Raw genomic sequence first — 13,462 nt, 5'->3', positions numbered from 1 at the left:
CTTTTGTATCTGACAAAGTTAGTCAAATCCCATCAGGATTGACCCAAAAGCCCTGTACCCTAGTTTGTAGATCCTTTGTCAGTGTTAACCATGTGGCTGATTCATGGCCATTGCTTGACTAATTTGCTTTCTGTGAAAGCCTGAGAGACTGATTTCTCTCCATGTGACTCTCCTTAGGCACACTCTACATCACTGATTACTTTTCTCTGTGGTGCAATAATCTCCTTGATCAGTAAATTTTGGACTCAACTGAGTTACAGTACAGATTATCCTATGTCCTGAGTCCTCACTGACCTTGAACAGCCATCATTTTGGCCCTAATTTTGAAATATTTACCAGTCCACTGTGTTTAATCTCAGTCTCAGGACATAAGCAAAATGCAGACGAACTTTCTGCCACACCATAGCATAAATCATCTGGAGTCCAACAACAAATGAAGACTTTCTTACTATCAGAAACTTCCCCAGCCTTCTTTTTACAGGCAGGATTTCTGATAGGGTCTGCCCCAGTATAAATTGCTGAGTTATTATGGTAGACATCTAATATGATTGAAACTCTTAAAAAATGATTAAATTCAACCCAGAGACCATCTCCCCACTTCTTCTCCAACTCAGCCCAGTGTGCAGTTTCATTTCAACTTTTCTGCCACCTCAGGGAAGACCCCAGATGGCTCCTCAGACGATTTTAGACATCCCCCTCAAACTCCACCCATAATAAAAGTGTATAAAAGCTCCAACTTTCTTTTTTTCAGGCTGGAGGATCTACTGATCCATCTGCCCTATATCTTCTCTTTGTTTTTTAGTTAATAAAAGTTTCTTTTAAGTTTTCTATTGCTTTCCTTTTCCTCTGAAAAACATATCAGTTTCTATCAGCTTTCTAGTCTGAGCTCTGACCAGAATTTCCCATACATTACAGCTTACACTGTTCCAGGACTTCTCTTGTAGGTGACATTTCTGAACATTTTCTATCTCTTCCCATAAGCGCTTCCCAAAAGCTTGTACTCCATATGGTCAGGTTTAGTCACAGCAAGGACCCCACTCCTGTGGCACCAAATTCTGTCTCCGATGCTTTTCTCTTGTTGTTAGGACAAATCCCTGACACTCAAAATTAAGGAAGGAGAGGTTTATTTGGCTTATGGTTAGTGGAGGATTTTGTCCATACCTGGATGACTCCAAGACAGTGGCACACGGCACAGAGCAACCTTTCATGGAGGTGGAAAAGAGCAAGAACAAAATGGAGGAGTACAGTAACAATGGCCAGAGAGCAAGTCTATCTCCTTTAAGTTACATCTGGGCTATGTGTTATCCTGTCTCTGAATTTGTGCACATGAGGCACCCCAACATAATTCAGGAATTATGGGTGTGAGTGCTGCTGGAATTATGGGTGTGGGTGCTGCTGGAATTAGGGGTGTGAGTGCTCTAGGATAATGGATGTGAGCCCTGCTGGCATTGTGGGTGTGAGTCCTGCTGGAATTGTGGGTGTGAGTACTGCTGCAATCATGGGTCTCAGGTATCTGTGGCTGGACATGGTCAGCACATACACCTACAAACCATAGCAGGGCCCAAATCTTTCCATATGGGAAGAAATCTGTGCCCACTGCCTTGCCACTTAACTGCCATATGGAATAGGACAAGGGCGGTGTCATGGAGGAGCCTGGGAAGCAGCAAAGACAGATTGGGGTTTTTGTTTGACTTGTGTAGAGGATAGGGTTAGTACCATATGGGATTGGGGCTGAGAGTTGGAATAGGTATCTCCTAGGCCAGGCTGTGTATCCCTCTCCCATACAGGACCTCAGATTTGCTGAGACTTGTGCCTAGGTTTTCAGACATAGTGGGCGTCTTCATCCTGCCACCCCTACTGCCTCATACCCTGGATATCCCAATCAGGGATGATATTCCCAATCATGGATATGTTCAGTGCTGGCCATAGCTTGGAGGTCTCTGAGGGGAACAAGTCTGGTAAAGCAAAATGGATTTCAAGGCTTGTCATCTTGGCCAGAATGAAGGGGGAACTCTGCTGAGCACCTGGACAGTTGAGCTTGTTGTGGAATTTCTCCTAGATTTAATGAAGGATGGGTCATCTTACTTTGGCTTACAAGGTAGGTTTATAGTGCCTGTCCATAGAGTTAAGCATGCAGGGATGGAGGCGTGCTGTCTGGGAATTGTAGACTTGATGAATCCCTTCCAAAGTCTCAGGTCTGGAGCTCACTGTGGTGTCCTGTGTGGTTTCATATCAGGAGTCCAAAGGAACTGGAAGCCCTTCTCCCTATTTTGCGTCTCCCCAAGCTGCTGTCTGGGTGCCTTATGTGCACAAAGACAGAGACAGGATAAGAAAACCCTTCTTTTGGCACAGAGCTGCCCGCCTGTCTTTCCAAATCTATTTTGTTCTCAGAACTCCTCCTTTGACTGCTAGTTAACCACACAGGGCCAGACATCTGAGTCTGTGTTCCTTCTCTATTGGGCCCCAAAGGTGAGAAGGCCAATGTTGGGTGCACACCAGCATCAACCCAGGTTCTGCTGTTCACAGAACCCATCCTGCCATTCTAATGTTATGGTGCAAAGAGAAGGCCCAAGACAAAGATGACTCCAGGTTCTCCTGATATTGTCATAGCCATGGCTACAAGGGTTACAATGCCTGGGTACAATGATGCTATATTCACTTACACTTTGACAGGGCACTTCTAGTCACTGAGCTGGGCTTGACCCAGAGCATGTTAAGAGGAATGCACAGCAGATGTACTTACCGTGCTGCATCTTATGCCTGTACTTGGCAACAGACAGGGGTTCCCAGACAGGAGTACCATTAATGCATGGGACTTCACCTTAAACCTAACCCTAACCATAACTCTAAGCCTACATCTAGCCATAACCCTAATCCTATTCTTAACCTAGTCTTCTACTGAAAATATCATACATGATTTGCTTGTTTTGAGGGCTAAAGTTGAAATCATGATTACTGGTTTAGACTACTGTCTCCAGGGAAGTGGTCCCTTGAGTCACTAGTTAAAAACCTCTGTGCCTGTACTTTCCAATTTCTTTAGGTGTCTTTTCTGCATTCCTTGGACCTTAGCCCTTTGTTCTGCAAAGATGCAGAGTAACATCAAAAGAATCTTTGTTCCTCTTGTGTTCTGTCATCTTCAGGCAGGTATGGTCACGACCTACCTGAGAGATCTTTCTCTGAATTTCTGTGGGCACTAATTCAGTTTTCCCCACTGCCACTCTACCTGAGTCATAGAGAATGTGTGACTACTCAATGGCAGGCCTTTCATGTTCCATATAACAGGCTGCAAGCTATACCTTGCCTCCAAATTCATGTCACACCCTGAGACCTACACTGGGGCCTGACTTTCAAATGTGGATTGCTGAGCATCTTGGCATGGAATGGGAGAGCTGCTCACTGCTGCAACCATGGGTCATCCTGGCCACTACAGCCACACAAGCCTCAGGAAGTGAGCTACTCTCCTGAGTCATCAGTCTGATTTCCATCTAAAACCCTGGGGAGGATCAGAGTTCTAGGTGTCATCCAGGAGAGACGCTTGCTGGTGGGGAGATGTGGTGATTTCCCCCTTCTCATTGTCAGTATATAATATGGGAATGCTATGGCTTATACCTAGATGTCTCCCTAAAACCTCAGTTCGTCATGATAGGGCTTTGGAAAGTGCCTCAATTGTGGGTATGTTTTACAGGGATTAAGGGTCTGAAAACTGGATGAGTTTGCTGACAGGGTTAACACAATGGGTAGTGTGGCTAAAGGGAAGCTCATGGGTGTGGGTGGCATCACCCAATAGGCTTGAAGCCTGGATTATATAAAAGGGAAAGGAAGGCTTAGTGTTTGCTGTCCTCTATCTGCCCTCCATGGACTCTTTCTCCTCTGCAATGCCCCTCTGTCTTGCCACCCTTCCTTGGAGGCAAACAACCTGAGACTGAAACCTTTACAACTGAGCTCACGTAAAACTTTCGGTGCTGAGCTAACTTTTTGGTGCTTGGTGTGTTGCTCCCTCAAAGGGAAAGGTAACTAAGTGAATGGTAGTAGCTGCATGAGCTTGCCTGAAAGCCTTCCTGACTGCCGGTGACATGAGCATGCTGCTCCCTCAAGAGCGCCACTGTCCACTGCAGTACCCACAGAAGGAGGTGCAGCAAGTGTTGTCCTTGTGGACACAATGACACAGGATCTCGGAAGCACTTGACTTGAGACAGTTCTGGGGGATCCTCACATCCCTCTCCTGTGTGTGCCCAGTGATAGGGTTCTGCCTAGGAAGAATTGTTCCTACTACTGTTATCTGCGGTTGAAATCTGGGATGATTTCTATGTGTGAATAGCTGTAGCCTCTGAGAGCCCCTAGGGAGGCACTAGAGACCAGGAAGGGAGGCCCAGGAATGAGTTGGCCTCTGTGTGTGTGTGTGTGTGTGTGTGTGTGTGTGTGTGTATGTATGTGTGTTTGTTTGATGATCTCTCCTGGGGCTAAGGAAATATGGATGAGGCAGGAAGTGGAGCTGTGGAAATACTTTGGACAGTGGTTCTCTGATGACACAAGAAGGCTTGGAAATCTCATTTTAGATATTCCTCAGTGGAAGATGGGGAAATGGCAGGATGGGAAATTGTATGGTTCCCACATATTCCCTCTCTTCTTCCAGTCTGTTTGAGTTTTGATTCTCCTAGCCAAGGGCCCAAGGTTTGACTGCCTGGGCTTCTGATGGCCAGGTCAGTGATGCCCTCATCCAATGACTTAGAGAGGGGCAGATCTTGGGAAAGGAGCAGAGTGGTGGAGTTTGTTTGGTATATGAGAAACCCATTCTGGAGGTGAGGGAGATTTATGGCTAGTGTCTTCATGTATGTCATGATAGAGGTGGAGCGCCAGGCTCTGTTCTCAAGGACAATGGCAGGGATCAGCCACCATGAAGCAGGTGTTCTTTGTGTCCCATCTAGAAACAAGAAATTGCCAGAGCTGGGAGGACAGGATGTCTTCTAAAGTGCCAGGGTCATGAAGGCAGAGGCTCCTTGCCTAGAGCCACGGGGTGCAGAGGCACCATGGTGCACTGGAAAGCAGGGGCCCTCTGCAGATTCTGTGCTGAGCTGTGGCCTTCATGCCACTGGCTCTGTGATTTCCCTGGGTGCTTTCATCTGCATGGACATCGAGGGTCTGGAGCAAAGGAAAAGAGCACCCCTGCCTGGGCAAAAGCAACACAGATGTGGAAGCTTGTAGCATGAGTTTATTTATTATCCACAGGGACTCCATGACCAGGGTGGCTTTTGGGGCACCTAGGTAGAGAACACCACATTATAAGAAGTGTCTTCCAGTTCTCTCATGAACATTTTCCCCCTTGCGGCAGCGAGGGGGCACCTTGGACATCGGTAACAGGATGAACAGGGACAGAGAGACAGGAGCCACCTGAAAGGGGACAACAGAAAGATGTCAGATTTCAGGATAGGAAAAGTGGAAGAAAGTGAGGGCTGAGACCCTCCCAGGCCTTCACGCCCTGGCCTCCCACCAGTCCCCACCCTGCTTACTCACTGTCTATGCAGGGGTCATCGATACACTTGTCTGTGGGGGAGAAAGAACATCAGTACACTGCCCACACATCAGAAATGGGCAAGTGCACTTAAGGAATCCTGAGCAAGCCAAAAGAAAAAAAAATAAAAAGAAAAGGGCAAGCCCCAAGGGATAGGAGAGAGGCCCAGTCAGCCAGAAGCACAGCATAGAGAAGATCTGGCCCATTGAGGGTAGGAGACTGGGGAAAGTTGGACACATGGCTGAGACAGTTTCCTTTGCTGGCCTTGGCTCAGAGTCAGAGGGAGCACACATGGGGATTGGATCATTAGAGGTCCACAGACTCCACTGATGCAACCCCCACTTCTCCTGTGGCAGGCTCAGAAGATTGAGAGACTTTGTCTTGCTCCCCTTGTGAGCAGCATCTGGCCAGGACGGACCCCACCTCCCAGTCACCTCTCCCAATTGTTCATTACCAATAGGGACATGAAAGACAATGTTGTCCTCAGTGTAGCCAAGGTACTTGGCCAAGAAGATGTAGCGATCTGTCAATAAGGGCCTCAGCGTCTTGGTCCTACCTGTAGCCAAGATAGCCAATGGGTGGTGAAGAGAAAGCTACTGCATATTTTCAAATTATCATAGACAGGGTCAGCATCACAATCCTCCTGCCTCTGTCTCCCAGCCTCCCACTTCTGAAATGACAAAGGCCAACATAACTGGCTGATAGCAAAGTATATTTGAATGACTGAGGGTCTCAGAGAACTCTGCCATGGGAAGTGAAATGTGAGATGATTTCTTCCCCACATTGGGTTTGGAGAGGTGAATATTGGGTCTTGGGTGGGAACTGTGTTCTATTGGAACTAGGAACCAGGTCCCTAAGGAATGGAGTCAGAACCCACCATAAAGCATGAGGTATCTGTAGTTCCTGTCATGGAAGTGGTGCATGATGGACACTACAACACACTCGTTTTCTTCGGTATATATCATGTACATTGTGATTTTCTTTAGTCCAAAAGTTCCTGCAGGGTGGAAAGCCAGTGGTCATTCCTGTCCTGCCTTGGAGGAAAGCACTGATCCCTTGTCCCCCTGCCATACAGCAGAGGCTTCTGCCCACAGGGCATCATCTGTGAAGTGGGCAGAGAGGCCAGTGCCTTCGGGGAGGACTGTGACCTCAGAATCCTCACATGGGGGCCCCACTATCAGGACTCATGATTTGGGTATTCTAGGACGTACTCCCTGGGATACCCAGCTGAAGGGAAATGGCTCATCAAGTATTCACACTCCAGGTGAGGTCCATTAAGCATTATTGGATCCAGAAATTCAATTGGCCTATGAGAGGAGAGACAGAGATGGCTGAGCAGGTAGATGAGAGACACTTGGTTCTGCTGAGATGCTCTGCAGGGGACCAGAGCACAGCAAGATCTTGAGGCCACTGTTTAGAAAAGCTGAAGACACCTTGTCCCTGAATCAGGCAGAAGCCCCTAGCAGGCATCTCCACAGCTCTAGGCCTTCCACATTTTGCCTCTACCTGCTCATCTGCCCTCATACCTTCCTCCAGCACTCACTGTCTCATGTGCTGCCTCCCTGGCCAGCATGTCCCACACAGGTCCCAGGTTCTGGGCCCTGCTCTCATCACGCAGCTTTTCTTTCCTGTGGTTCCTTATTGTTTCCCCTGAGCTTCAGGTCTGCTCCCTGCCAGAATGTGCCCTAGAATGGAAGCCACATCTGACCTCTTTCCTTAGATCAAACCAGCTCTGCCTCCCTGGGACAAGTCCACTAGGCCTGCCTTCCTGGTACCCTTGATTTTCTAAACATCCAACTCTAAAACATCAAATGCCACAGCCAGAACCCCATGCAGTGGTTCATCCTGGGCTTCACCTATGTGAGTTCTCATCTGGGTTTCCTCTGCCATCTCCTAGCTGGCATTATCTTTCCATTTATTAGCATGTCCCTTACAGTAGCTGACCTAGATGTAGCCCTCGCAAGAGCCCCAGGCCAGCACAGCGGGAGGTACACTGTTGGTGGATTGGGAGTGCCCTTTTCCCAGCTGTTCATCAACCCTGCTCAGGCAGCCACCCTGAAGGCTGGAGCCTCCTAGTTCCTGAGCTGAGCCCTTGCTCACAGCCCTTTAATGTCATCTTTTTTTGGTGCTGCTGGTGGTGATGGATCCCTGGCTGTGGAACTGACATGCGTCTATGTCCTGTTTCTATTTCTGGATTTGGATAATCTCTGCCTTGTGCCCTGGCTAACTTCAGCCTTGCCATCCTTCAGCTTCAGTCTCTGAAATGCTAGGATTATGGGCAGGAAAACAGTGTTAAGGTCACATCCCCACCGTTTCTACTTTGTGGCATGGGTGGCATGTCAGGTGGGACCTAGTGTCCCCTTCCCTTTCTAAGACACTTCTCTCTGTCATGCTTTCTTCTCACTGTACCTGTGCTGAAACACTCATGAATACCAAGAGATGTGAGGAAGGAAAGGAAGAAGAGAAGGGAGGAAGAAGGGAGAGACAAGGAGTTGGAGTCCATGCAGAATAGTGAGATAAACACAGCATCCCTCAGCCTTGAGCACCTTTGGTTGACACTGTCCTGGTTCTCCAACCTGAAGAAAATCGCAAATTCACCTGTACAGGACGGTGGTGATGTGGTAGCCTTTCTCATCTGTTGTGTTGAAGATGACACTGTGCATGTTTACCTTCTTCGTTGCTCCATTCTGAATTCTCTCATGTGCTGTGGCTATAGAGTACCACTTGCCCTGGGCCTGGAATGGAATGATGACAGAGAAAGCTCAAGCTTTCATTTTCCTACTGTCCCTGCTTTGAGATCTGGGTAGCCACTTGGCAGCAGGTCCTGGCTGTTGCCTTCACCTGAGACATCACTAGGCACTAGACTCCTCCAGGACAAGCGGGAACCTGGGTGAGGACCCCGCCCTGAGTTGTCAGGGATGAGGTGGCCCTCGTCAAGTGGCTGGTGTGTGATGCAAAGTCTTAGCTTTCTTGTCTGTGAGAAAGGACAGAAGACGTCCTCACCTTCTTGAATGGGTCCTCGATGCCCCAGTCTGCTCTTCACATATTTCCTTGCCCCTGTGTGCCCCTGCCTCTCCTCCATCTGCTACCACTGGCACTGTCCTCCAACCCTCTCAGCCCCTGCCCCTCCATCAAACGTTACGTAAGAATAGTCGACATATTGCCACAGGTAAAGATCTTCCAGATGTGGATCTCTCTTATAAGTCACAATGTCATCCTGGTCTTGTGTCTTCACGGTTCCTAGCAAGGTGAGTAACAGAAACAGGAGACCCAGGGCCATGGCCTCTGTGCAGGGCTGAGCAGGCAGGGGTTGCAGGAGGAAGGAGAAAGCTAATGTTTGACAGAAGAGGTAATTATAGTGCAGGTGAGTGATTCCACCCTTCAGAAACACATGACAACATATCTGATCTTTCCCCTCTGGTCATATTATGCAAGGTGGAGAGAAGGGAAGAGGGCAGGGGACTGAGGGATGTTCCCAGAGCACCAGGTCCTGCAGGCATAAGGTCTCCCTTTCCTTGGTCAGTAAGCCTTTTTTGTGCATTCAATTGGCTCTCTCTTTCAGTAGGTCAGGTACTTACAAGAAGTCATCTCTGCCTCAGTCTTTAATGTGGATTGTGCAGCAAGGCCCCTTCCCATATCTTCAGACAGAAAAGAATGTGCTGGGCATGGTGGACATGGTGGTATGTGCCTGAAGTCCAGTACTCTGGAGGTTGGGCAAGAAGGTTACCAAAATTGAACACCTGAATGGAGTACAGAGAGAGCTGATGGCCAGACTTAGTATGCATGAAGTCTGTGTCTCAGAAGAGAAAGTAAGAAACAGAGGTAGAATGTTCCCCTCCACCATCTCTTGTGCACCATGCTTGTTCTCATGAAAGTCAGAGATGTTTGGGATGGCAGAACTGGGCATGCTGCATGTGGAATGACACGGCCCAGCTTGGAACCTGCTGAGCACCATCCTGGTCCTCAGGGTGCTCCAGGCCAGGCCACGAATAGGATGCCTGAATCCTTCTCCCACTCCCCATGTACAAGGCATATGCAGGCGCAGAAAAGTGACCAGTGACCATTGTCACGTTGTCCTCTCCTGTGAGCCCAGCAGGCAGAAACATGCAGCCTGGCTCAGCGGCCATCATTGAGGCTGCCTGACATAGTTGAGTGTTGAGGCTGTAGTCCCTGCTCACTGTAGATCCCAGGAAGGTGGTCAAGGGTCGGGAAGCTGGACTGCACTGTGCTGTGCACAGCAGATGCTGTGGGTCTTTTATGCCAGGGTTTGGCCTTTTCCTTGAGAGGTCGTTTAGGTCAACCTTCAGTCTCTAATGACATCCTTGGGCCATGGGTGCCCAATGCTGAAGGTTGTGATCTCAAGACTCTCTTTAGATGACTAACTCCACATTGTTCCCAGAGTGATAGCAGACTATGTCCTTACTGGGGTCCTGGCCAGAATTCTTGGAATGCAGTGTTAATCTGAGGCCTGATCACTCCCAAACCTTACTGTCTCCACAATGTGACCTGATGTTAGGGTGTGCAAAGAAGGTACACAGCACAGCAGTCTTCAGTCTCCTTCTCCCTCTAGACCACCCTGCCGCTTTCACCCTGCCTGGGATAGGTAGATTCCAAAACAAATACATACCCTTCTCAGCCCCCACCACATGGCCACTCAGCCCTGATATAGACTCACTAGATGGCGTCAGAAGTCCGTGTAAAATGAGTAAGAGATTAGTGAGATGTGAGTTGGTTTCTAATAAAGGGAACGTTCTGTGGTGAGCTGCAGAGGTTTCTGGCTGAGATTAGCGTCCAGAGTTCTGCTGCTTCAATGCTAAGAAGCTGTCCCATCCACTGAACTTCCCAATGCAAAAGGGGCACTAGAGTTCCACACTGGGCCATCTGTCCAGTTTCTTATCTAGATCCAAGCAAGACGTCCCACCTTTGCCCTGTGCCTGCGCAGTTATGAGGATATGCTGAACCAAAACTCTCCCAAATGTGCTCATCTAGGGGTCCAATGTGTTGTGATTTCTATCCACATAGAAAGGTAGCAATTGAGAGCCCTTATGTAAGAACTGAAGATGGGAGAGAAGGAGGCTCCTGATAAGGCAAGAGAGGTGTGGCCCATACCTTGGGGCTGGATGAAGTTTGGATTAGGTACAGAGAAACACGGGGACAGCTTGGGGGAATAACTGAACAGGAGATTTTGAAAACTTTAGGAGAGAGCAGCAGGGCTAGGGACAAAGGATTGTGGGTAGGGTCCAACACTGAGGTGGGGATGGTCCTGGGTTGAAAATCATCATACTTGATCTGCCCTGCCCAGACACTTACAGTCCCAAGAGTAATACACCCATTCACCCAAGCCAATTTACCCATTTCTTGAAAGACCCACCTAGTGGCATTGCCACCTGCAGTCTCAGATTCCAATTGATGGGAATGCCTAAGACACACATGGAAACCACCGCAGGCTCCAAATCTGTCCCCAGGGGTAGGAGGCTGTGGCCACTGACTTGGTCCTTAACTGACAGCTAGACTAGGTTGAGGACAGGGGCAGGGAGGAGCCTGTGAAGCAGTAAAGACAAAAGGATGGAGGTGCAGCTGGACTTGTGGAGAGGATAGGGTTGGTACATTCAGAGATTGGGGCTGACAGATGGAATAGGGGTCTGCCAGGCCAGGCTGAGCATCCCTCTCCCATACAGGACTCTAGATACAGCTGGTATCTTGATAATGTCAAGTTGACCCCACACCCTGGTCATTAATCAGCGATGTGCTCAGTGCTGGCCACAGCTTGGTGGTCTCTGTGGGGAACAAGTGTGGCAATTGAACGCGTGCTTCAAGGCTATAGTCATCTTGGCCATGATGAAAGAGGAATTCTGTCAAGAACCTGGGCAGAAGGGCTGGTCATAGATTTCCTCCTGGATTTAATAAAGGATGGGTCATCTTATGCTGGCTTACCAAGTATGCTTTCAGTGCCCATCCATAGAGTTAGGCATGCATGGACAGAGAGGCGCTGTCTTCGTACTGCAGACTTGAATGAACTAGTTCAAAGTCTCAGCCTGCACCTCACTGTGCTGTCCCATGTGGGTCCATATGAGAAGGCTGAAGGAGTTGTCATCTCTGCTTTTCATTTTTGTCTGCCCAAGATGCTGTCTGGCTGCCCCATGCACACAATGACAGAGACAGATGAGAAAATCCTTCTTTTGGAGCAGTGCTGCCTCTCATCTCTCCAAATCTAACCTGTTTTCAGAACTCCTTTCTTTCCTGGTATTTAAGCACACTGGGCCAGGCCTCTGAGTCTGTGCTCCTTGTCAAATGGGCCATGAAGGGATGAAGGGTAAGATGAGGTGCACACCAGCAGCATTTCCAGGTTCTGCTGTCCGCAGAACCCAGCCTGCCAGTCCAATGTTAATGTGCAGAGAAGGCACAAGGCAAAGTTGACTCCATGTTCCTCTAGCATAATCATCGCCATGGCTGCCTTTGGACCTGTCTGGGCAGTATGATGCTGTACTCACTTCTACTTGGTCTGTAGACTTCTAGTCACCAACCTGGGCCAGGCCCAGAGCTCTCTAACAGGAGTGTCCTGCCCAGCAGAAGGCATTACTGGGCTGTATCTCACGCCTGTACTAGACAGCCAAAAGGAGTTTCTAGATAACAGTCCCATTAAGGCTTAGGAGTTCATCTTATCCCTAACCCTAATTCTAACCCTGAAACTAACTCTATTCCTAACTCTAATCCTATTCCTCTACCAAAAATATCATACATGTAATTTCTTTTTCTGGAGGCTAAAGTTGAAATCATGTTTCCTAGGTTTAGACCACTGTCCCCATGGATGTGGTACCTGTGGGTCACTAGGTAAGAATACCTTTGCTTCTTCTTTCCAGATTCTTTAGGTGTCTTTCCAGCATTCTTTGCCCCAGACCCCCTTTTTTCTTCTTCCAAGATGCCTTATAGCATCAACAAGTACCTCTGTCTCCTGGGTTCTCATCTTCGGGCAGTGATGATAAGCTGACCTACCTGAGAGAACTTTCTCTGAGTTTCTGTGGCACTAATTCAGTGATCCCCACTAGCACTCTTCCTGAGTCAGAGAGAATGTGTGACTGCTCAAGGGCATTTCTATAAGCAAGTTGCAAGCTCTACCTTGCCTCTGAATTTCTGTCATGCCCAGAGACCTACACTGGGGCCTGATCTTGAACTTAGGATGGCTGACCCTCTTTGCCTCAAATGGGAGATGAGCTCAGTGTTGCATCCATGGTCAACTTGGCCACAACAGCTACATGAGTCCTAAGAAGTGATCCACTTTCTGGAGTCATGGGTCTGATTCTCAACTGAAGAGCAGAAGAGGGTCAGAGATTTAGGTGTGATCCAGGAGAGAATCTTTTTGGTGGAGAGATGTGGTGGTGTTTCCTCTTTTCTTGTGTCATGACTTGGGTTTTTTTTCATGGTGTCCAATATACTACAGGACAGGTGTTATAACAGTGTTTTACAATGAATCAGCCAAGAATCACATAGTACAAGTGCAGAACTACCAATACACTAAATATTAAAGAATCCATCTGAGTGCCTAGAGCTCTTAACAATGCATCCTACCTATCCCATTTTAGGCTCAGAACCCACCACAAGTCTCATGCAGGCCCACTACATGAATCTGTGCTGGAAAGCATAAAGGTCAATGGTGAAATCTGGGAAGTGGCCTGAAGGTTCTGGGCTAGCAGGCTGAGTGATCTGAAGTGCAGCTAGGAAGCAATGCTCAAGGCAAGCACCAGAGCTGTCATGAAGTACCACAGCCAACCTCAGCAATAGTGAGGTCCTGAGGTCCTCCACTGGTGAGGAAAGATTAATTACTGTCAGGAAAGCCAAAGTGTCAAGCTTTATTGGGTTGAGAAGTGCAACATCTACCTCTGTGGATCACAGAATTGAGGCTTCAGATGCGGACCCAAACTTCTACAAAGTTCATTGGAAAGCCAGCATGACAAG

The sequence above is a fragment of the Octodon degus genome, unplaced genomic scaffold (assembly GCF_000260255.1).
Source record: "Octodon degus isolate 3935 unplaced genomic scaffold, OctDeg1.0 scaffold00138, whole genome shotgun sequence".
Taxonomy (NCBI): domain Eukaryota; kingdom Metazoa; phylum Chordata; class Mammalia; order Rodentia; family Octodontidae; genus Octodon; species Octodon degus.
This window is presented reverse-complemented; position numbering follows the sequence as displayed.